This window comes from Cupressus sempervirens, chromosome 5 (assembly GCF_028749045.1).
Source record: "Cupressus sempervirens isolate cs-2001-9-10 chromosome 5, ASM2874904v1, whole genome shotgun sequence".
Taxonomy (NCBI): Eukaryota; Viridiplantae; Streptophyta; class Pinopsida; order Cupressales; family Cupressaceae; genus Cupressus; species Cupressus sempervirens.
Window position 1 is genome coordinate 43,979,666 of NC_143122.1, and position 25,860 is coordinate 44,005,525.

Consider the following 25,860-nt stretch of genomic DNA (forward strand, 5'->3'; position numbering starts at 1 on the left):
CCACAAAATGGAATAGCTAAAAAGATAAATAGATCTATAATGGACTATGCTAGAACACTCATGATGGAGAAGAATGTTTCTTTAAAATACTTAAGAGAAGCTGTAAGCACAAATATCTATACCTTGAACTGTGTGTGAGTCGAGAAAGGTACTCATTCAACACCTTTTGAACTATGGTATGGATGTTCACCTAATGTAAAATACTTTAAGGTATCTGGAAGTAAATGCTACATTTTTAAATATGTTAGAAATAACAAGCTTGATGCAAACAGTGAAGAAGGTATATTCCTAGGATACTCCACAAGAAGTAAAGCTTATAAGTGGTTAAATACTAACACTAACAAAGTTGTAAAAAGTGCAAATGTGAACTTTGACGAATATATAGAAATTTATGAGGCTAAATCTATGAAAAAGCTAGAAGAATACAAATCATGTGTATACTTTTATAAATGAATTCCTACTAAAGATCATGCTGAAAGTAAAGTTACAAATAAACAACAAGTTTTAGTGACTGCCAAGTCATACCCTATGAATGTTGAGTTGCATTTAGGAATTGAGTTGCATTCAAGAACTAAGCTACATTCAGATAAAGGGTTGTAGAATGAAGAAAATGCACATTCTAATTCTAAGATTAGTAAACATGAAAGAGATGTTGAAATACCTAATAGTGATATACACAGTGATTCTAAAGTTGAGAGACAAAATGAAAAAACAAGAGCTAAGCCAAGATTGTCTAAATATATCAAAAGACATCACGTTGCTACTCAAATCATTGGAGATAAAGATGTTACACCAATGAGAAGAAATAAATTAACAAGTGATACATGTTTGCTAAGCATGAAGGAATCCAAATTAGTAAGAGATGCATTAGAAGATGTTGATTGGGGTAAAGCCATGGAAGAAGAGATTGAACAAATAAAGAATAACAAAGCATGGAGTCTAGTTCCTAGACTAGAAGACAAAAATGTGATTGGTACCAAGTGGGTATTTAGAAATAAGCTAGATAAAAATGGTGAAGTTACAAGGAAAAAAGAAATATTAGTTTGTAAGGGATATGCACAAGAAGGAATTGACTATTGTGAGACATTTGCCCCTATTTTTAGATTGGAAGGAGTAAGGGCTCTACTTGCTTTCCTAGACTAGAAGAAAAAAATGTGATTGGTACCAAGTGGGTATTTAGAAACAAGCTAGATGAAAATGGTGAAGTCACAAGGAACAAAGCAATATTATTTTTTAAGGGATATGCACAAGAAGGAATTGACTATTGTGAGACATTTGCCCCTATTTTTAGATTGGAAGGAGTAAGGGCTCTACTTGCTTATGTTGCATATAAATGTTTTAATGTTTATCAAATGGATGCTAAATCTACATTTCTAAATGACATATTAGATAAAGAAATTTACATAGAAGAGCCAAAAGGATTTGCTGATGCTGACAGTAAGGACATGGTATGTAGACTGCACAAGGCTCTATATGGTTTAAAACAAGCACCAAGAACATGGTATGACAAACTTCATAATTATCTTGTGAAGATTGGATTTGAAAGGACTGATGACAATAAAAATTAGTACATAAAGATATATAAAGGGAAAGGTATTTTTTTAGCTAAAAGATTTGTTGATGATGTCATATTTGGAGGTCAAGATGCTTTATGTAAGGATTTTACAAATTAGATGAAGCAATAATTTGAGATGTCTATGTTTGGAGAAATCAATTTTCTTTTGTAGGTTTGCAAGTATATTAGATGAAATATGGTATATACATCACTCAGTCAAAGTATGCCAAGGAAATATTGAATTTTTTTGGATTGGAGGACTCCAAACCAATAAGTACACCTATGGTGACAAGACACAAGTTTTCAAAGAATGATGATTCAGCTAAGGTGAATCAAACTTTGTACAGGTCTATGATTGAAAAATTGTAATATGTAGTACATAATAGACTTGATATTTCATTATCTATAGGGATAGTTGCAAGATTCTCTACTAATCCTATGGAGAATAACTTCAGAAAGGAATATAACAGTTTGGTCTATACTACAAGAAAAATGGAAATTTTGAATTGAGAGCCTATATTGTTGCTAATTGGGCTGGAAAATTGATGATAGAAAGAGCACCAGTGGATGAGAATTTTTCTTAGGAAAGAGACTAGTTACATGGACTAGAAAGGAACAAAGTTGTACTTCATAATCTATTACTGAAGCTAAATATGTTGTTGTTGCTGTAAATTGTATAAACATTTTTTAGATCAAACATCTACTCAAAGGAATGAAAGAAAAAATCATAGAACCAATGATACTTTATTGTAATAATATTAGTGCTATCAATATATCAAAGAATCTAGTGATGCACACAAAGACAAAGCACATTTCAATCATGTATCATTACTTGAGAGAGTTATTTCAAGATAAAGAGGTGAAGATGGAATATGTCAACACAAAAGAACAAATTGTTGATATCTTCACAAAACCATTACCTAAGGATGCTCATGAGTACCTAAGAGGTAAATTAGGGCTAATACCTCTATCAAAGGCTATCTAAGTAACAAGAGAAGTGATTTGGATCAAACAAGTTGAAGTTCATATGATACACATTGGTGCAAAGGATCTTACTTTAGGAGCTTCCTAAAGTAATCAAAGAGTTGAAACTTCAAATTAGTTACAAGCAAGGTAGCAGAAGGAGAAACTAAAAGAACCTAACAAAGTTTATATCTGCATATTAAGATGACAAGTTTTTTGGTATATGTCTTTGGCATTGTTGTCAAAGAGATAGAGAGATTTGCTGATAAAAAGGGAGATAGTTCAAGCCAGTATGTTTAATTACTGAGGGATACTTTATTGATCAAAGGAGAATCAAGAGAGATATCAAGAGATTATTGTCAAAGAGAAAGAGAAGAATGTAAGTAAGAGGAAGAAATACTAATCTACCTAGTTAGATGGATATATAGTAAGAGAGAGTTATAAGAAATAATTTTCTAACCTAATTAGAAGATGGAAGCTGCTGATAGAGGGAGAGATTTCAATACAAGTTTTCTTTTTGGTATTGTCTTACTATTTTAACCACGTCAGTTTTGGTTGAACAAAGATGTTTACCATTTTATTGATTTGGTTGATCAATTTGGTTTTCCATCAATGCCAAAGTGGGAGATTGTTGACAATAGATTAAGAAGATCATTGTTGAGAGAGATTATTGAAAGAGGGAGATTGTCAAAGAAGACTATGTGTTTCAATCATTATTTTGTCACTAATGCCAAACCTATTATTTTTTGGTAAGAAAACTACTTATAAAATTGAAGTACTATCACTTATTTGATTGATGAAGAGGATTTGATCAAAAGATGTAACAATAGCACCTAGACGAAAGGTTGAGTTATGATTATGTAATGAAGTACAAGGATTGATTGACACAGTGATGACATGATGTATTGATAATCTACTTAAGGTTACAAATGTTGGTTATACTAAGAAATATTAGTAGAACAAGTTACACAAAGTTTGTTTGCCAAGTTTGACCAGGGGAATAGTAGGTGCCGAGAAAAGTCAATACAAGTTGAGTAGAAAATTAGTTGGAGCAGAGTAACAGTTCATTCTAATTTATGTTGAGTAGAACAATAGATGTTGAACACCAATAAACTTTAATTCATCTTGAGTAATTTCACAGTGGATATCAAGCAATAAAGTATACATGTTGAGCATCAGAAGCTTGATAATGCTGAGTTGTTGCATTATTTAAAAGATCATGGATTTGATGAATCTAAGCTAACAAGTTTATTTTCTTAGATTGTGTGAACCAGGTAGAAGATAAGGTTGATGAGATAGTGGCACAGAATTTAAGGTAAACCATTTTTAGGAAAATTCAAATGGATTCTAGGAGGAGTTTCTAGAAGAGATAAGAGATATGGGATAGATACATCATATCCTACCTAATCCATGTGAATCCTAAGTTGGATGATGGAAAGTAAGTGGGAAAATATCTTAATTTTCTATTTATAGGGATGGCTAGTCTTGAAGCAAGGTTTTCATGTGAAAGAACCTAAGAGAGACAATGAGTCAAGGGTTTTGCTTCATCTAGTGACCTAAGAGAAGAGTTTGCAATGGCATGTTAAGAAAGAAGGCTTAAGGAGATAAATTCTTGAAGGGTCAATAAGCTATTAGAGCTACAAAGTATGAAGGCTAGAGCAAGAATTGAGGACTGAATAGAGATCTATAATCTACAAAGGAAGTTGTAAGTTGTATAAGACCAAAACAAGTTACTGTTACTCTCTAACAATTGTATCAGTCTAGGGTAAATCCTTTGGATTAAGTTTTACCTAACACTCATTTGTAAATCATTTAACTAGGTCACATTCTGAGTGAAAAGAGTAGCATGTTATTAGTGGTTTTTCATAGGGTTGTCCTTTTACAGGGAATCCCTTCAGAAGAGTGAAAAGAGTAACATGTTATTGGTGGTTTTTCACAAATTAGTTTTCCACATAAATCATTGTGTCAAGTGTGTTGATGAATTTGTTATGCTTCATGCTTTACATTTTTGCAAGTTGATTTAATAGTAACCTACAAGATTTTAGGAATTGCATAATATTATGGATGCATGCATGAGTATAAATATTTTATGGGTTTGCTAAAGCTATGAAATTTTTTATTTATACATTTGGACCTTGGATAACTAATTTAACCCCCCTCCCCATTAGTTATTCTAAAGTATTCCAACAATTGGTATCAAAGCTTTGTTCCTTAAGAAAAGTAGTCTAAAGGTACTAGAAGCATAAAGCTCAAGATGTCTAAAGGAGAAATACCCAAGCTCAATATAGATAACTTTCCTACATGAAAAAGTTTGATGAAGCTACACCTTGGAGGACTTGGAGATCCCCCTACTATTGAAGATATGAGCAAGAAGAAAGAACACAACCAAGTAATGTTGGAGATTGCCTTTGTCATATGTTATGTCAAATTTGATGATATCAAAGGACTTGAAAGTGCAAAGAAAATGTTAGATGCCCTAACCACTATCTATGGAGGAGATGCAAATATTCTAAGAGCCAAAGCTAAAAGTCTAAGATGTAAGTTTGATGATATGATAATGGAAGAAGGTGAGAATATTGCTCAATATGTTGAAAGGATAAAAAAAGTTGTCAATGCAATAAAAGGAGCTACTAGTAATATAGATGATGATACTATTTTAAGGAAAATTTTGAGAACACTGTTACTTATTAATGTTATTAGAGTTTCTACAATTCAAGAACTAAGATGTATTCTAGGGATGTTAATATACCTAATCAAGTGTTCTAGTAAGGTCCTCTCTCATTTTTAAGGTCTCCAATAGGGCTTCATAATAAAAATTAGTAATAGTAAAATGTTCTTTTACTTTTGGTCTTCCTTGATACTTCAACAACTTCACTTTTGTTGCTATAATAAGATGTGAATATATGAGAATTGTTTTGTGTTTCTAATAGTCTTCAAATGTAGAAATTGTATTCCTTCTAAGTATATATGTCCCCAACCATGTTCCAACAACAACCACTGAACTAGTAGGACATGTGAACCCATCATCATCTGTGATTGGTTGTGCAAGCTTTTGTTTACTTCTTACACAATGTGCTAACTAATAATCTGATTTCTCGTCATTCCCTTTTGATGCAACCAATGTGAAGGTATGCGCTAGCTAAAGAAGATTTGATAGATGGTTATGCTTAAGTGAACTTTCTATGTGATCATTTCTGATAGAAGGTATGATAGACAATGGAGTAAGATAATGTGGAGCCCATGTGTCCACCCACTCACTCGACTCAAAGTGATCACAATCACATTGAAAAAAATTAGGACAAAAGCAAGCTAGCTGTCATGTCGAAATGATCCATGTACTAGAATTAGAGGTCTAGAATAAATGCATTATTTATGAGTCTATCACTATAGCACAATCTAATCTATTACCTATGGACCCTTCTCCAACCAACCAAAAGAACCTATGTACTACTAAATCAAGACCCCCCCCCAATGATAATGTCAAACTACACCAATCAATAATGCTATTAACATCAAGAAGCTTTTCTCCTAAAATCTTCAATTTCTTCTTAATTAGAGCTCTCTTCACACATGCCCCTTCTAGGGTTTTTTTTTATTAGTGAATATTCATAATTTTGCAAAATTTAGAAAAAAATTGCTATTAATTTGGCTATTAATTTAAGATTTAATGCAACCTAAATCACCACACGTTTATAAAATTTAGTTCTAAAATATTTAAAATCACTCAATAATTTATTTAATTAAAAAAATTAAACTCAAAGATTCACCACAATATTTGGTACATGATTAGATCTGATGCACCTAAATATTATATATTATCATAGAAATTAAAATTAATTCACCAATAGTTATCATAATTATTAGTTACTCTAGGGATATATTACCAATAATTAGTTTTCACTATTGATTTAAAATATAGTGTAATTATCTTCATAAATTCCATGAGATAAAACATGTTCAATTTTGATTTGTAATATCCCATGATGATTAGAAAACTTCCTATTATTATTGAGATTTGCCAATATTTTCTACTCAAAAATTATGATTTCAAATTATTTGCCAATGCAAATAATATTTAAAATTTAAAAATGAGAGATTCACTGATAAAAAAATTTGTTTTTTTCAAAATAATAAAAAATTCACCAATAATTTATATCTTTTTCTGGAGGGGTGGGATTCTTAAAGTTTACCCTTGCCCCTTCTATATCATGTTCCCCTTTCCCATGGTCAGACTCAAAAAAATCTCCAAATATGAGGCATCCCCTTCTCTACGTGCATCCTACACAACCAATAAAACATGCAAGCATTCTTGAGTTGACCTGTGCAATTATCTGACCAAATGATATGTCTATCCATAGCAATGCCATGCTATAAGAAATCAAAATAAGTCTTGAAACAATGTTCAAAAAACTTATTAGAGTGAGATCTATCATCACTCACATAAAAATGGTACTCTATAATAATATTTTAATTATCTTTCACACTATTAAGGGCATGTCTATATTATGTGGACAAAAATAGCAATCTAAATGGAGTTGTAATACTAATATTGTGTTTCATTTTGAGGCTACAATGTGTAGTTCTCAGCAAAGTCAACAACTGATATAATAGTGTCAATGGGAAAAGTCTCCTTACACATTCTAAATTGTTAATCCAACCACTAAGACCTGTAACTATGTCTTGCATACTTGTAAAAAATATTTCTCTTGAAATTTGAAATAAAACTAGTCACACTGATTTCTTTTGCAACTAATTCACATCTAGAGTCCCCACCCCAACTCTTCAATGTGTATTTCACCTTTTCATATACCATTTTTTAAACTATTGTCTTCCCAAGATCTTGTTTGCACCCCTCATGGAAACATGTGTGAAATTTGGATAAGCCACCACATTCTAAACATTTTTCATTTAAGTAAGCATTTCTATAAAAGAAACAACCACCAACTCTACAACATAAAAATAGATCTAGCAAGATTCTTGATGACTTTGGAAGCCCACTAGCACCACAATTCTCGAACATTTCTTTACTATACAAAGTAGAATGGATGGAGTATAATAGTTCATGGTGTGTAGGAAACTCGACATGATATGTGTAACAACATGTATTTTGAATTTTAAGTGGCACACAATAAAATTTCTTCAAAGATTCAAAATCCCTTTGTGATAAATGCAATCTTGGATGACTCTTTCTAAATTCTTTGAAAAACATAGTTTGACTTACCTTGAATTTATGTTTAGGATGTGGTGTGTAGTCTCTAATGCCAGTTCTCAACTTTAACATGTCTTTAGCATTGGGTAATACTTTTAAGCTAGAGTGTCAAAACTATATAATTTCTTCCTTCACATAATTAGATAACTTATTAACAAAATATGGAAGTCTCCCACTGAAAGCCCATGTTTCATTTTGAGCAGGATCATCAATTCTCTATCATCTACTAAGTGCTCTTCTCAAAGTAGTACAATTTAGGTTAAAGTAAATGCAAGTTTGTCTCAAATATCTACCCTTTCTCAAATAATGACTTGCATAAGAGGTTGAAATAACCCTTTGAGCATCTCTCTTATCCTTCTTGCTATTTTCTCAATGCTATTGAGAGCACTAAAAAGATTCTTCAAAATAATGATATTTCTTTTTGTAAGAATTTTTCTTAGGCCAAAATTCACCCAAGACCAAGGAACTCAAGCACAAGCACAATAGTAGACTAGGAAGAGTATGATCAGAATGATTATATATTTTATTCAATAATTATTAAAGTACACTAGGAGTGCTTATACATAAAGGCCTCTAGGAAGCTTCTAGAATGAATAAAAATCAACAACATGATAAGTCATATAACCAGGAACATGTCCACTAGATATGTGATCCTCCATTAAGCACAAAAGTAAGTTTGATGATGAGAGGATAAGCCTACAAATGTATAGCACACAAAATAATGTTGTAGACAACATGTGCTAAAATGGGAGTGTGAATAACTATATTTTCTACATGACAACTCAGTAAATGATCCAAACTCTAGTTGAATTAGAGTTGCTTACTCCAATGTTTTCAACATGACAACTCATGAAAGTGCACAAACACCTAACTGTCTCACCTAAATAAATATTAAAATAATGCAATATAATAAAATATTTCATTAACCTAAGTAAAATTAAGGGTATGTGCAAGATCATAGTCAACCAAACTAGACCCTTAAGTGGTAATGAAAAATGAGTAAATGTGTGTTATGTCAACTTGATGTGCAATTTTCAACTTGTTATGAACTTTCTATAAAAAAAGTTGAGACAAAAGAATCTCTAGTAAATTGAATTTAGTTTCTAAACTACTATGTCTTATATATAAATAAATAAAAATTGATTGGTAAAGATGTTGAATTTTATTACTATAGTATAGAAATTTCAAGACAAAAATAAGAAGTAGATATATGTCTGACCACCTTAATCAAAATGAAATGATAATATTTCTTAATAAGATTTTAGATATAAGAATTATACTAATGTGAGGATGTGATACATATTTTTGGGCATTTTTATTCTAAATAAATAATTAGTTATGAATTTTCTACTATATCATTTTTTGGAATAAAAAACTCTCGTGTCTAAACACCTTAACTAATTCAAAACTCTACAAAATTAAAATTTCCTTTTTTTTCCTTATAGTAGAAGAAACATATAATGTGATGCATCTTTTGGATTTAAAAAATGTTGTACCATTTGAAAGTTATAGTTGTTTGTCAATCAATGTGTTAATTGACACTTTATACATAACTCCATTAGAAAATAAGTAATAACTACTTAGTGAACTTGTAATTTGATAGAAATTACATTTATGGAAATCTAAGAAAATTCTTAAGATACAATTTTTGTTTCATCAAAATTGGGAGGAAAGAAAGTCATTGGGTACATGTTTGATGTAAAAGAACATATAAGAACAGGCCAAAAATGTGTTTTCAAGATGTTTTTAAAATTGACAATGCAGGGTTGGTATCCAAAGATATATTAGGACTTTGAAAGGTATTAATATTTTGGTTTGGTATTAGGATGGGAGGGAAAAATATTGGAATAGATTTTGGAATGTTTTAAGGCATTTCAAGACTACATATTTTTTAGATTGCCACTTTTTGGCACACCATTATTGTGTACAAACCTTTAAGTGTAAATAGTAAAAATTTATTTACACCAACACCCCCTGTTAAGTGTAACTTAGGGGAATGCACTTAAGTTCACAAGAACTAGTATGAAATGCATAATTGGTCCTGGCTACTAGGCCATGTTAGGTACCCATATACATAATGAAATGTAATCTCTCATAAAGTGGAGAAAGAGGGAAAATCACATGAAAAAACCCTTCCCCAAAAGGAGAGATGAAAAAAATAGATGCATGGAAAGATGGAATAATCAAGACCCCCACCATTACGACATACATTAAGTATATACAATAGAGAAATGTGAGAAGAACACTATCCCTATAGAGGAAAAGGTCCCCTCCACAAGAGAATAGAAGAAGAGAGACAAGGTAGTCTCCCCCCCAAAATGAAGAGTGTCAATTAGTGATAGTTGCTCTGATGTATAAGTTGATCCAAGACTACAGAATAGTGTTCCTACCCTTTGGAAGAAACAATACTATAGGTACCAATGAGATGCTTCCGTTGTGTGTGGAAAGAATCCCATTGATCACTAATGCCTCTGAAACATATTCAACTATCCTTGTTAAGGATGAATGTAGAACCTGTCCTCAGGAACATACTATCTCCTTAACTAATAAAGAGACCTCCTACAACTATTGTACATAAGTATCCATAATCACATCAATCTATGAAGATCAATCACGTAGAGAATGGACATGAGGGTCAGAGTGACCAAAGAGAAGATGAATATCATCAATGATGTCCCCCAAATCTACTATGTGTGACTCCATGAACAAACCTAAAATGTTTGGGTAAAAGCACAAACCTGTGTCACCTTTTATGAAGAAACGTGATATTAGAATCTGACAGTTCAACATTAATGACAAAAAAAATGGTATTTTTGTTTAGAATTTGAAAATGATGTAAACTGATAAAATGTGCAGAATTGGATGAAATTTATGCCTATCATTTAAAAAGAAAATTTGAGTAAGAATTTATTCATTTCTTTTATTTTGAAGTCCCTTTTTTAACTATAAAAAATATAGGGTGTAGTTCTCGTCAAAAAAAAAATGCAAATCATCTTTTTTTGTTTTGATTCGAGAATATCTTATAGATGACATGTATATCCAGTGCACAAAAAAAAAATAAAAAAAAATTTGATCTATATTTTCTTTGTTATAAGTACTCAAGCTCGACCTTCTCAGAAGCCAACAGTTTTTTCCTCCCGTAAAAAATTCCCAATCAAATCTACACCTTCTTGAGAAAAAATTACATATTCATGAAGAGGAGTCTCTCCTCTAGAGATAAATATAATTTTTTTATTTTTTTGGTATGATTTACTATTTTTTTCCCTTTTTTAAGTGAGCATCTTCTGAAATGTTGAAATATCGACTTATAATATTTTTAAATTCTAATATATTATAACTAATCAAAACACTCAAAAATTTATATAATGATGATATTGAATCTAAGATCTATAAAAGGGTATTTTTAGTTTTTGAAAATTTTTGAGTTTTGATAGAGAAATGAAATTTGTCCAAAACAGGTTTTGATATCACAAACGGTGACACAGATCTGTGCTTTTACCCATTTTCTATGTAGTCATCCTCTGTTGCTAGAACTAGAAGACAAGGTGTAGCCTACTATGTTGGACCTATCACTATGGCAATATATGCATGTGGAGTATGTTGATGTCATGACCTCTTGTTGCACCTGTCAATAGAACCCATGTATCTAAATCTATTGAAGCACTATCACTGGTGTCACTATCAGTTGCCATAATGTATGATGTGTAGAAAGGATTAGAGGATAAGTTGGATGAAATTTACTCAAAGTGTACATCCTTCTCCTCTAAAATATGATGTGTCTCTAGATCCATAAGTATGTATTCCTTCACACTATCTGCATATTCAATGAACGTACAAGGTTGAGGTGGTGGTGCCTTGCATCCCCTGGAACATATGTTTTCCCATGTTGGACAACCAAAGACTCTAAAGTGTGTCACAACTAGTTTTTTGGTACACCATGCCTCAAAAGGAGTCTTACTATGTAAGGAAGGATGAGGAGACCTATTAAGTATGTGATTGGCACTGCTGATCACTTTGACTTCAAGTCATGGATCTATAGACTTGGCTTGTATCATGCAACTTGACATTGACTTAAGAGTTTGAAACCTTAGTGCTACAACATCTATCTTGTATGAATTAAATGCTGGTGGATTTTTGAGATCAATACCCTCAAGTTTTCAAAAATATTTTTTTCACATATCTTCTTTCATTGGTCTTCCTTAGAGCTTTGATGGCTTTCCTTGATTTTTGTTCAACATGAGTCTTGAAGGCTAGAAACTTGTCCAACACTTCATTCTTGTGATGAAGAAAGTAGACCCAAGTATACCATGAAAATTCATCAATAAAAGTAAGGATGTAGTGACCCTAGCTTACTGATGTCACTACAAAAGCACCTGTTAGTACCATGTGAACCAACTGAAGAACAACTGGTGCTATTGAAGATTTCCCTTTAGTAGACTTCTCCTCTAGATACATATCCACTGAACTTGTTGAACATTCACCTGTGGAAAAGTTGATTGTAGGTAGACCTTTAACCATTTTGTTTGAGTAAAGTTGTTGAAGATAGTAAAAGGCAAGATGACCAAACTGCTCATACCATAATTAGATTTTCAAATTGGATTGTGGCAACAAGGCTTGTGAAGGAGACTTAGGCACAAAGTGTTAGAAAGAATACAACCTTTTGTTATGATTGACTTTCCCCACTGCAACCACTAAATCATCTTTTAGATTGTGCACCTTTACTATGTCAGGAAGGAACTCAATTTTATGACCATCTCCAAGATGAGTGATTTGGTAAATTGAAAGGAAATTAGAACTTAGGTTTCAAACATAGAGAACATCTTTGAGCTCTCCATTTTCGATCTCCACATTTCCTTTCCCTTCAACTTCCATTTTTGTATCATCTCCCACAAAGATGTGCAATACCTTTGACTACTTTGATGAAGAAAAATCTCCTTTTGAAGAACCCATATGATATGAGGCACATGAGTCATGAATTCATTCTATTGAATAATTTTAATTTTCCATGAGTGATTTCCCTTTACCCTTTGAATATGAAGAAGATCCTTTCTCCTTATAAGCATTAGGCAGTGGAACATTATGTTTCTTCATGATAGTCATCAACTCATCAATCTTTTTATGATAACACTCATGCTCTTCATGACCCAATTTCTTACAATAAGCACAATTTTTATTGTCCTTATTATTGTTACCCTTCTTATATAAATTCAAGAAGACTTAACTTGTTGATTTGATTATGGTGTTGTCTTTTCTACATCCTCAGATTTTTTATCCTTCCGTTTATTATTATAGCCCTTTCCTTTATTTAAAGATTAAACAACTAAATTTTGAAAACCCTCCTTATTTTCCACCAATGCCTTCAACTTAGGTGAATTGAGAATCCCCATTGATTTCAACTTATTTTCTTATTTATCCAATAGTTTAGCATAGTGATCAAAAGAGACTTTCTAATAGGCATAGCCTAATGTAATCTTTGATGTGTTATAAGTAGAAATAAATGTAGAGTACTCAGATGATAGCTTATTATGAATGAGATAGATAAACTTGTCATCTTTAATAGGACTCCCACAATCATCTATTTTCATTCTTAATTCATTCACCTATATGATAAAATCCTGTATGGAGCAAAATTCCTTAGGATCTAAGGAGACAAGCTCATCTTCAAGTTTCAAAACATCTTCCTTAGACACTTTACCATATAGGTTTTGGAGGGTATCCCAAGCTTCCTTGAATGTACAAGACTTCTAAATTTGATATATGATCTTGTCTTCTACCCCCAAAAAAATATCACCTAGGGATTTCATATCCATTGTTTTCTAATCAATGATTTTAGTAGTAGATACTTGATCACATGTTGGTTTAGGAAGGGTACCATCTACATATTGAGAAACTCCTTTATGCACTAAATGACACCACATTTTAATGGACCATGTAGAATAGTTATGTGGAGTTAATTTTGAAAACTTAAAATTTCCCATGATGTAGAAAATGAAAGAAAATTGAAGAAAAAGAGGAACACAACAGGAAGAATAATCCCCATTTTTCACTTAACCAAGAAACCCCCCCAAATAAAGAGATGCTTTTGGCACTTTATATGTAGTGTGTTTACAATGGCCACTTGGAAATTTTGGCCTTAGTGGACTTCTAATTTTTCTTTTTACAACCTCCTTATCTAGTTCAAAACTAGAACATTACAATGTATCTTAGATATACAACAATTTTGAAAATATATCAAAGTATTACAATGCAAAAAAGGACTTGATTCTAAAAGTGACACTTTGTGTCTAGATGAGCCCTTATAGAGCATTTGAAGTTGCAAAATGTAGGATTGGATAGGTACAGTTGCTAAAAGACACTATTTCTAACAAGTTCGTGCACCAAAACTAGAAAAGAGTTGCACCACTAAAAGGTTTAGGAAATTCTACCTAAAATAAGAAAAAACACCTGATTTGGAGTCTAGATGACTGAAATATGGCCTCCCAAAGTCATTCTGCAAAATCAAAAATTAATCTAGAGAGGGGTTGAATCATAAAAAGATGGGGTTAAATTTGATTGTCATACAACTGTCACAGTAGTTCAAATTTGTCCCTAAATGATAGTCAGATGACTATCAAATTTAGGCTCATGAACTTAATGATGTCAGTGTACCTAGGCCCTATGATGATGTCAGTATGATGTCAGAACCATATGAAATTGTACAAACTATATAGATGCCTACTGAGTTGGATTGTATGGATTGTAGAGTCTGAGGCTGATGTGGTGTACCTGTGGCTGACTGGGCTAGTGAGTTGGCTGCACTATCAACCTGCTATGTAGGCATGATGAGGGTAGGTAATACTCCCATGGACAAGTGCAAGGGTGTCATGTTGTGTGTTGGGGTAGAGGGTAATCTAAAAAAAGGTTCCAAGAATAAAACAAATAGTGGCACCAAAATCTATCTCATTAATGACAAGACTATTAATTTTGATCGTTAGGATTCCTATCAGAGCGAGGTGTTAGGAAGTCTAAATCTAGAGCCTGATTAGTTTGATAGCTGGTGGATTCCACTATTTAGTCCCACATTGAGTGGGTAAATAGTCCATAGGCTATATAAAAGGAATAGCCCACAAGCTTTAAAACAAATATGGCTGGCCTTGTGGGTTCTTGCTAAGTTGTGGTAAGTTGGTTGCCGAGAAATTGATGCTACCCTCTAGTTAGGGTTATATAAGCTAGATTTAGCCACCAAAAATTTGTAACCCACTGATTTATGATGATTTCCTGTGATTAATAATAGAGGAATATATACTAAAATAAAGACGAATATACCTTGTAGGGCCAGGGTGTCACTAACCAATTCTGCAAAAAAAATTCAAAAATACCAACAAATTCAAAAGTCTAGAGAATAAATCAAAATTGAGATCTACAAATAAATACATGGATCAAATAAATGACCATACCCAAATTGCAAATTGGTCCCTTTGGGTCCTAGTTTGCAAAAAAAATTGCCTCATGATTCACTACAGCCTAGCATAGCAAAATTTATAGCCAATTTTTATTAAATCAAAATTTTGGACACAATGGTTAGGTCTAAATTGGATCTAGATGCTCCCAATTTCTATATTTTCTCCAAATTTGGGTCAAGGTGTTAAAGCAACAATGGTCTTGAATGACTATGTGAAGACAATTTCCCCAAGCTCTAATACCATGTAAGAATTTTTCTTAGGGAAAAAATTACCCAAGACTAAGGAACTCAAACACAAACGAAATAGTAGACTAGAAAGAGTATGAGAAGAATGATGATATATTCATTCAATAATAATTAAAGTATACTAGGAGTGCTTGTATATAAAAACCTCTAGAAAACTTTTAGAATGCATAGAAGTTAGCAACATGATAAGTCATACAACTAGGCACATGTCCACTAGATATGGGTTCTCCTCCATTAAGCACGAGAGTAAGTGTAATGATGAGAGGATAAGCCTACAAAGGTGTAGCACACAAAATAATGTTATAGACAACATGTGCTAAAATGGATGTATGAATAACTGTGTTATCTACATGACAACTCAGCAAATGATGCAAACTAGAGTGTTGTAGACACCATGTGTTGAATTAGAGTTGCTTACTCCAATGTTGTCAACATGACAACTCATGAGAGTATGAAAACTCCTAAGTGTCTCACCTAAATAAATAATAAAATAATGCAATATAATAAAATAATGCATTAACTTAAGTAAACTTAAGTAAAGTGTAAATTGTAAATACTTATTTACACCAAAGTTTCCAATTTTTTATTGACACAAATCTTCAATTTGGAAATCATAGATCTCATCTTTTTCATCTTTAATAAGTGCATAAAAATTTGACATTGCTCCACCAGTGTTTTTTTGTCAAAATACATCGTATATAGTCTTGAATCTCATAACTAAATGGTTCTTTGTGATTTTTTCCCTTCCAAATTGGTAATAATCATTTCATCAATTTCAATTATCCATTTTAATGTTATAGAACCTTGATGTTGATTATAATTAGGACATATGTATGTTGACATTCTAGTCATGTTAGTTATTAGTGACATACACTTATTCAAATTGTGAGTTCATACCAAGCATGTTGTACACTTAATAGTGTTAACCAAACATTTCAGTTGTTACCGAGTTCTACAGTTGGTACCAAGTCCCATGGAAAGATTTTAGTTTTCACCAAGTAGTTACTATAGAGGTGATGATTAGTAGTGTAAATTGAGCATCTCAGTGTATGTCGAGTTTACCAGTGCAAACCAAGTTTTGCAACACCTATCGAGTTTTTAGTTTATGTGATGCAAGTCTAGTATTAACTGAGCTACTTAGTGTTAGCCAAGAGACTTGGTTTATACTAAACTCAAGGTGATAATATTGATCAAGATATATAGTGTGAATCAAATGATTTAGTTTAAATGTTGATTTTTGTAACATTCATAGTCACCAGTGCAAACCAAGTTCAAAACTACTTGGAAGTGATCAGTTATTGACATATCAATAAAGTTTGTTATTGTTGATACACACTTATTCAGATTGAATATGCTTGTTGAGCTTATTGTACCATTTCTAGTTGTTTCCAAGTATTTCAATTTCTACCAAGTCCTTTGGATGAATCCCCATGGTTATCAAGTAGATTCAGTTAATGTGAAGACCAGCAGTGTAAACCATGCATTTTAGTTGATGTTGAGTTTATCGGTGATTACCAAATAGTGTAGTGCTTACCAAGTTTGCATTGTATGTGATGAGACTCAATTTATATCAAGGTCAAGGTGAGAATATTTATCAAGTCATACAATGTAAAGCAAGAGACTTAGTTTATATGATGAGTTTCACAATGTCTACCTAGTCACCAATGCAAACCAAGTTTAGGACTACTTGGAAGTGATCAGTATGGACTGAGATTCTACATTTAATAAGTGCATGATTATGTTGAGATATGATAGTGGATGTCATGTATTAGAACCTCACTAAGTTAGTCTTTAGAACCCAAATGTCTTCATATGGGCTAACTTTGTAACATTTGTGGTAACTTGTATGATGGCCAACTTTGTAATTATGTAATTGGATTGGTATATATGTAATGTATTCTATCATAACCAACATGGGCATGTGTGTGAAAATATAAAGATGTGAATGTGAATTAATCAAAGAAAAGTAGAAGTGAATTGCAAAGGCTATAACAATATAAGGAGTAGCATAGTCATATCTATCATAGCAAGGTGATCAGTACTTAAAGGAATCTCATTCATAAAGCCAAATTGCAAATCAGAGATCATCTACTATTTCATCCTAATAGGTTGATCAATCAAACCCTTTCACAAGGTAGACCTAACAGTCTTTTGTAAATCCTTTCACAAGGTGGACCTAGTATTCCTTATTGCTCCTAATAGGGTAGATCATCAGAAGTGATTAATATAAGCTTTAACAAGATAACTTTATATTACAGTACTAGAGTTGTGGGTATCATCCCAACCCCATTTTTACTTTCTATTTGGAAGGTTTTTGTGTCACCAAATCTTTGTGTCAAAGTGTTATGAATGCTTTCATGTTTTTAGGTTCTTATGCATGCAATTAGATTTGAATTTATATGATGGATTAAATGCTAATTAAATGGTTGGATTAAAGATTGAAATCGTTGAAGTTTTAGAAGTTACTGATTCACCCCTCCCCTCTTAGTAACCTAGCATAGTCTTGAATATTTCCAACAATTGGTATTAGAGCTTTGTGGTTCTCAAGAGAAAGTTTAATAGCTTGAGCAAAGATCAAGGCCATGGAGATATCCAGACTTGAAAAAGTCATTGACAATGAAAAGTTGGATTTGGAAATGGTCATTTTCCAACACAAGAAAGCAAAAGAGAAACTCTCTCAATGCTTGAAAAGAAGAAAAGAACTTACAATTCAAATGAATGATCATCTCTACATTAAAGAAATAATTGAAGACCTTCATTCAAGAAATTTAGATGAAGCTAATGAAGCAATCATAGAACTCCTAGAAAAGAATGGTTCCCTACAAAAAGTAAGAAATCTAAGAAGAGAACAAGAAATTTAGTCAATAATGTTATGTGTAGTCTTGGAATAGAGAAACAAGATAAAAGAAGAGATAGATGGAAGGAACAATGAAATCTAGAACCAATCCCTTTAGCAAGTAGACGTTATTGATTAACCCTCCAATGTAAATGAAGAAATCATAAGCCTAAGATTTGAAAATAAAAGAATGAGGAATGATCTGAATTCTGAAAGGAAAATCTTAGGTAGACATGAATTAATTGAATAAGAAAAACCTCTATAGGAAAAAAGGAAAAGAAGGAATTGGATATGTAGAACAAGGAGAATCATCCAAGCAAGGAGCCCAAAAGAGCCAAAGACCTACTTGTAATCACTGTAGTAAGATAGGTCATACATCAAACAAATGCTATATTAATGGAAAAGCAAAATTCAATAAAAAATGCTACAATTGCAATCAACATGCTCATAAGGCTAACGAATGCAAAGAGAAACCAAGATTTCAAGGAAAATGTCACAAATGCAAGAAACTTGGACACAAGTAATTAGAATGCAAAAAAGAAGGTATTGAATCTAGCAGAGCAAATTTTCAAAGAAATATTTGGATGAGACTAAAACACCTGGTGAAAATGTCATTACCATGGAGAAATTGGACAAATTGGAATAAATTATACAAAATATCATATGAGGAAAAGAGACACCACTAAAAGATGTTTCATTTGAATAGAACTTGGTCATCTTGTCTAGTAGAATTAAAGATGAGAAGAAGGAAAGAGCTGATAACATCTGAAAACAGATGAGAAAACAATAGATTCCTCAATCTACTAAGGATAAAAGTCCAATCAATGATGGTCAAATCACTCAAGAATTTGGTGACTCTACCATTTCTAATTTAGTTCTCAAGGGAGAACTAGAACTAGGCTATCAAAGCTGACATCCAAATCAATTCCAATTTAAAGGTGAAAAAGATCCAAATTTGTATTCAAGATATAAAGGGATCACTGAGTGAGATTGGTATCAGTTATTATAGAGTTACCTTTTCTACCAAGTGAGATTGTGTCATAGACTCTACAGAGCAAGGTCAGGAGTAGTAAAGATAACTATGGTTACCAAGTCATGAAGACATCTTTGAGTGTTCAATACAAGTGTAGTGGATGATATTTTGTCAATGTGATGTCAACATATCTACTTTCATACTGAGCATTAATGGAAAAATTTCAACAAAAGGCATGAAATAAAAGTCATTTATTGCCATGAAATTTTGAGTGCTATTGCAAAGAACAATTTTTAGTGTGACCAAAGTGATTTGAGTGAATTTCCAACAATTTTTTTTTGAATTCTCTCAATCTACCAAGTGAAAATAGCATCCAGTAGTAGCAAGGTTAAGCAAGCATCTGACATTTGTGTTCATGGAGTTTAGTGGAAGGCACCAGATTTCAAGGTCACTCCTGTGGTTTTCAAAACCCTAGATCCAAGTGGTGCATAATCCCAAATTCCTCCAAAGGTATTGCTTATCAATGATATTCACACTAATTTAAAATACATTATTCAAGATATTGCCATACTAGAAATGGATAATGCCCTAGGTTAGCTATGTGTGAATGGATTCCTAAAAGTTGAGCATCAACATTTGGAAAGCAAAGGGTTGATACACATCCTTCACATGCCCCATGAATTTCAAATCAAATGGATTAGGTTTATCCTTATCCGGATGCATAATGGGCAGCTATGGTTAGAACAACCAATTCTAATGACTAATAAGATGATTCATCAAATCAGTGGCCTCCCAATGCTAGTCAAAGCCAAAATGACAAAAATGTTAGGTCAGGCATAAATAGAAATGAAAATTGGTAGTGTCACTGATGCAAAATTAAAGTTTGGAATTCACATTATCGTTCACAAGATATATAGTTCAAGTAGACTAAACAATGTGTCATGTGAAGCCATGTATTTTGCATACAAGGTGGTTAAGAACAATTTATCATATGACCTTGCTGACCTATTGTTGAGACAGTTAAATAAGAACATGGAAAGAATAAGAACATCAAAGAAGAAACCATGTAAGTTGGGTCCCTTATTGACTTGCCTATTCTTTTATGTACAAAAATTCTTTCCCTCTAAAGGCACTATAGTTTGGAGAGAAGATGTGCCTATGCTCTATCAGATAAATGAGTATATTACAAAGATGGGTGAAAACTACAATAGTATAATGAATAATTATTTTGATGTATTCAAAGAGAAAATGAAAAATAGGTTCATATTTCCCAAGAGGTTTTTTGAAGACTATAAAGATGATATATATTTCATGGTGGATAGTGACAAGGTGTATATTTAGGTAGCTAAGCCTAGAATTGTGTGGGTAAAACCTCTTGGTTATGAGGTCAATATTGATGAAACAAAGGATACCATTGGAGCTCTTATCAATGAACTAGTTGATCTTAAGGTTGCATACTTTGGAATGTATGATGAAGCAAAAGCCAGGATTGAACTTGAAATAAAACTCCCTCAGGTGGTCAACAAAGGGAAAATAAGGATTATAGAACTAAAATCAAGTTCACCGCTTTTGTTAACAAGGGAAAAGGTGAGGATGAGAAAGGTGAAGAAGCAAAGGATGAGGAAGAATCTAAGGAAAAAGAACCATTAAAGAAGAAATGCATGGTGATCATCACCAAGCTAGAAAAACCATCCACTACAGTACTCACCAAGAGGTCAATAAAGAAAGGTAAAAAAGAAGGAGACATCATAGTCGTAGACCTCCACCCACCTTCCAAGATAGATTAAAGCAATTGAAAGATGGAGCTAGTATAAAAAATTTCAAATCATTAAAATATGAGATTACGACAGCAGAGGAGCAAAAGCATATTGAAGACCTAGTGTTGAATAAAATTGTTGATCTTAGATTGATTTTGACAATTGAGTATCAACAGACTTAAGCTTTTCACTAAGTTCATATTGAGCTAGTAACATATGCCAAGTAAATCAAGTGTTGAGTAAATAGTAAGTGCTGAGAAATATAAGTGCCAAGGGAATAGTAGATGTCAAGCAAGTTAAAGTATCAAGCCAGATAGAATTATAGTATGTCATGAGCATCAGTATTATCATGTTTTGAGTAACACATGATTGACCTAGTTATCTGTGATGGCACAAACAACTATGTAAACAATTTTTGAACCAGCATATGGATGGATCTAAAAGCTTTGAAGATAAGATTGAATCTATTTGGATTCCCTATGTGATCAACATGCAACCAAATAGAAAATGGAAGGAATTGAGAGGGAAAAATGAATGAATCTCAATCATAGATTCAACCCTAACCCTAAGCCACCAAAGTCTTTTTAAAGAGAGATGAAGTCCCATAATTTAGTATGTGTGAGAGAGAGCATTAGAGAATGCATGTGACGAGGTGATACCAATAAAGGTTTGAAGGAAGTGAAAGGGATGAATTGTTTAATATACATCCAAGTTGACTTAGAAGAAGGAAAAAATTGTAGAATCAGTTATTAAAATAGAGGATTGAGGATACATAAATTTCATATCAGACCAGAAAGGATCAAGAAGGATTGAATTGAGATCTAAAATCAGCAATACTAGATTGTAAGTGTATTCGATCAAGCATTCTACTATACTTTCTAACAACTGTATCAATAGGATGAAATCCTTTATATTAAGGTTGACTTAATAGTCATAGTGAAATCCTTTAATAGGGTGACATTCCAAGTGAGTGTTCTAAAATGCTTTAGCTAGACACACTTTTAACAGGATGTGAAAATCCTTTAACAGGGTGAGATCTAACAATCCTTTGTAAACCTTTAACAAGGTAGTCCTTTCACAAGGTAGATCATGAGAATGGTCAAATTATGTAACCTTAATAGGTGAACTTTATTGTTGTAGTAGTGAAGAATTGTGGATGTCATCCCTACCCCAATTTTATCTTCTCATTGGAGGGTTTCTAGGTAATCATATGTGGTGTTAAGTGTCTATGTGGATTCATTTACTTTACATGTTATCTAAATATGTTGATGCATGCATTATTTTAAAGTTAAAAGTTTTACTGGTTAGAGATTAGTACTTCTGATTCACCCCCCCTAGAAGTATACATTTCCCATTTGTATTTACAACAATTGGTATCAGAGCTAAGTTCTCATCAAGAGAAGCCTTATAGCTTGGAGAAAACATCTTGAGATGGAAGTTTACAAGTTGGGAAAGACAATTGAAAATCATAAGATTGAGATACATCTCTTACTAAAACAACTAAATGAAGTCAGAGATGCCTTGAGAAGTTTGACAAAGAGAAGGAAAGAGATTGCTATGGTAGAAAATGACACTCGATACAAAGAGATTGACACAAAAAAGTTATTTGTAGATGTTAACTCCTATGAATTTGATGCAACAATTGTAGATTTCATGGACAAGAATAGAGATCAAGCTAGAACAAGAATCACAAGCAATATTTCTATGTGAGGAGATTGAACAAAAGAAGAAAGCTATAGAAGGCAAGGCCATGATTGAAGAAGACAAAATAATTTTGTCAAATAGATTGAAAAAAAAATTAGCTGAGCTATCCAGGATCTCAAACATGCAATTGGACACCCTAAGCCAAATGATAAATGCTCATCATGAGTTGAATGTCAAGGACATTGAGACAAATACATTGAAGTTATAGAATGAACAATTGTAGAATGTCTTGAAAAGGGAAAAGGAGTTTGTAGAAAGTTTCAACAAGACAAATGAAGCCATCAAGTATTTTGAGCAACTACTAAAATCCCCTAGATCCAATAAAGACACATTAGGATTGGTCTACACAAGCACTGAAGAAGGAGAATTATCCAAATCTTGTGAGGAAAGAAACATTAAAGGAAATAATTCTAAACCTACTTGTCATCATTGTGGTAAGAAAGGACACATAGCTAAGGTTTGCAAGAGCAAGAATGCTAGTTAGAATGCTAAGCTAAAGAACCTAACTCTATGCACAAGTGCAACAAACAAGGTCATTAGGCACATGAATCTAGAACTAGAACCATGCATGCACCAAAATTTAAAGGACACTACTACAATTGTTAGAAGTTTGGATACAGAGCCTTTGAATGAAAATCCAAGACCACATGGTTATCAAAAAAGTCAATAAAGGAAAGAAGCTATGAAAATAATTAGAATTAAAATACAAGAAATAGCTGTCATTATTGTCAAGAGTATGGACACATCCTTGAGAATTGCATAAGAACACACTTCAGTAGTTGCTATGATAGATGATTGAGTCAAACTACATGATTTAGCTATTTGAAGACTGGTCATGTCAGCAAGCACTACCCAACAAGGGCAAAGGTACCTAACTCAGAGTTCAGTAAAGGAAAAGGCAAGGTAGATGTTGAGCACATCAAAGGAGAGATTAACAAAATATGAAGGAAGATGGATACAGTACATCAAATGAAGGGTTCACTTCACCTGAAAGGTCAAGTGATCACATCTCATCAAATTAAGCAAAAAGAGGTATGTGGGACTGATATTTAAATGCCTCATTATACATCAGTTTCAAGATAGGTTAGTGCTAAAAAGGATAAAATAGCATGAATAAGGATGCAATTCAATAAGGAAAAGTCAAGGTCAAATCTTTAAGTTTTCATCTTACTGCCAAGTGTGAAAAGTTCTCTTCAATTGTCGAGTAAATTCCAGTATGTGCCAAGTTGTTAGTCAAAGTAAGTTGAAGCTAAGGTAGTAGTAGCTATCGAGTGAAGGAAATTCCTATTGAAACTAAGTAATGGTAATTCAAATAGCTATTGAGTGATGGGAAAACCAATGGATGCTAAGTGAAACAAAAATTGCATAGAAGCCAAGTTTATAGTTGTATAAGCACCATGCATTAAATGCAAAGTTTTGAAAGGGTACAAGGGAGATTTTAGCTCATTTTTCATCATTACACACACAGAGCAAGAGAAAAAAAGAGTGAAGAAGTGATTGATGAGCAGAGATTGAAGAATTTGCATTAATTCCAACAAAGATCAAGCATCATTCCATCAATCTAAAGATATTCTTCATGTGCCAAGTTACGTAGTTACGCAGTTTTATATTTGTTGAAACCCTAGTTTGCAAAATGGTCTCTAGCTCTAAGAATCCTAAGGATAAGGAACCATTTGAAGTTTAGTTGGTCAGTAATTAGGTAAAGCAACCAAATTTTAGGGCTATTCATAAGGTTGCATACAAAAATAACCCGATAGGTGCATTATCAATTATTCCACCCAAGGTCGTAATGGTTCAGGATGTAAGGAAGTCTTATAATTACATGGTTGGAGGAATTGGAGACATGGAAATTTGTCAAGAGTATGATAAATTATGTGAAAATAGAGTGTTAAAAGAAGAATTCAAAATCATAAAAAGAAAGGGTCTAACCCATGCCCTAGATTTCCCCACTATCTTCAAAATGAAATGGATAAGAATTGTCCTAAGTAGAATCCATGATGGATGCCTATGGATGGAAGGAGGACCTATCAAACTATCAAAGAGGATTGTACATAGGGTTACAAGATATCCAACCCTAGGTCAGCCCAAGACCCTAAGGAGTGACTCAAAAGGAGAAATTGAGAAAAATACAAGGGCAATGTGGAACAAGAGAGGAATGACAATTGATACTATCAAGGATCCACTTCTTGAATTTTTAGTGAGGGTCATATCACACAAATTCTACCAATTAAGCTGATTGAATAATGCTCCATGTATTGTACTTGATGTAGGATACAAGATTGTGAAGAAAGATCATACTTATGATCTTGTAGACTACAGTTGCAGCAAATAATGGAGAACTTAGGAGCAATAAGGACATCTAACAGTGCTTAATGTAAGTTTGGTTCCATATTAATATGTATAATTTTTCATGTTCAAAATAAATTCCCATCTTTTGGTAAGATAGGATGGAAGACCAATAGGTCTATAACTATGCAAATAAATGAGTACATTGAACAAATGGGAGACAAAATTGACAATTTTGAGTTAGTAATGACTAGTTATTTTGAAGACTTCAAATAGTCAATGAAACAGAGGCTGAGAATTCTTGTTTCCTTGGTGGAGAAGTACTACAATGACATGTGTTTCTTAGTAGACATTGATTACACCTTTATCTAGGCTACAGTGCCTAGTGTGAGATGGCTAAGGCCTTTGGGTTATGAAATCAACATAGACAAAGCATCAACTACTATCAATGCACTACTAGAAGAAGAAGTTGATAAGTCAGCAAAAATCTTTGGAAATTATGATGCTCTCAAATCTAAGGTTGAAATGGAGTTGAAAACTACCTCAACTCTAAAGAAGAAGGATAAGATGGTGAAGAAGCTTAAAGCCAAGTTTGGTGAGGGAGATGAAGGTAATGGTGAAGATGGTGATGAAGAAGAAGAGGAAGAACAAGAGTAGAGCCAACAACCTATTGCCCTAACCCAAGGTATGGGTGAAGATGAAGAAGAAGAAGGTGTTGAAGAGGAACAAGCTAAGGAATCACCAGAAAATCAAGAACCAAAGAAGAGAAAGGCTAAGAAATAGCCTATAGCTCAACCAAAAGGTAAGAAAATTGCAAAACAAAGCCCTGTAAAGCTTACTACTCTAGTTACAAGAGCCACCACAAGGGCCACCACTCAAAAAGCTAAGGA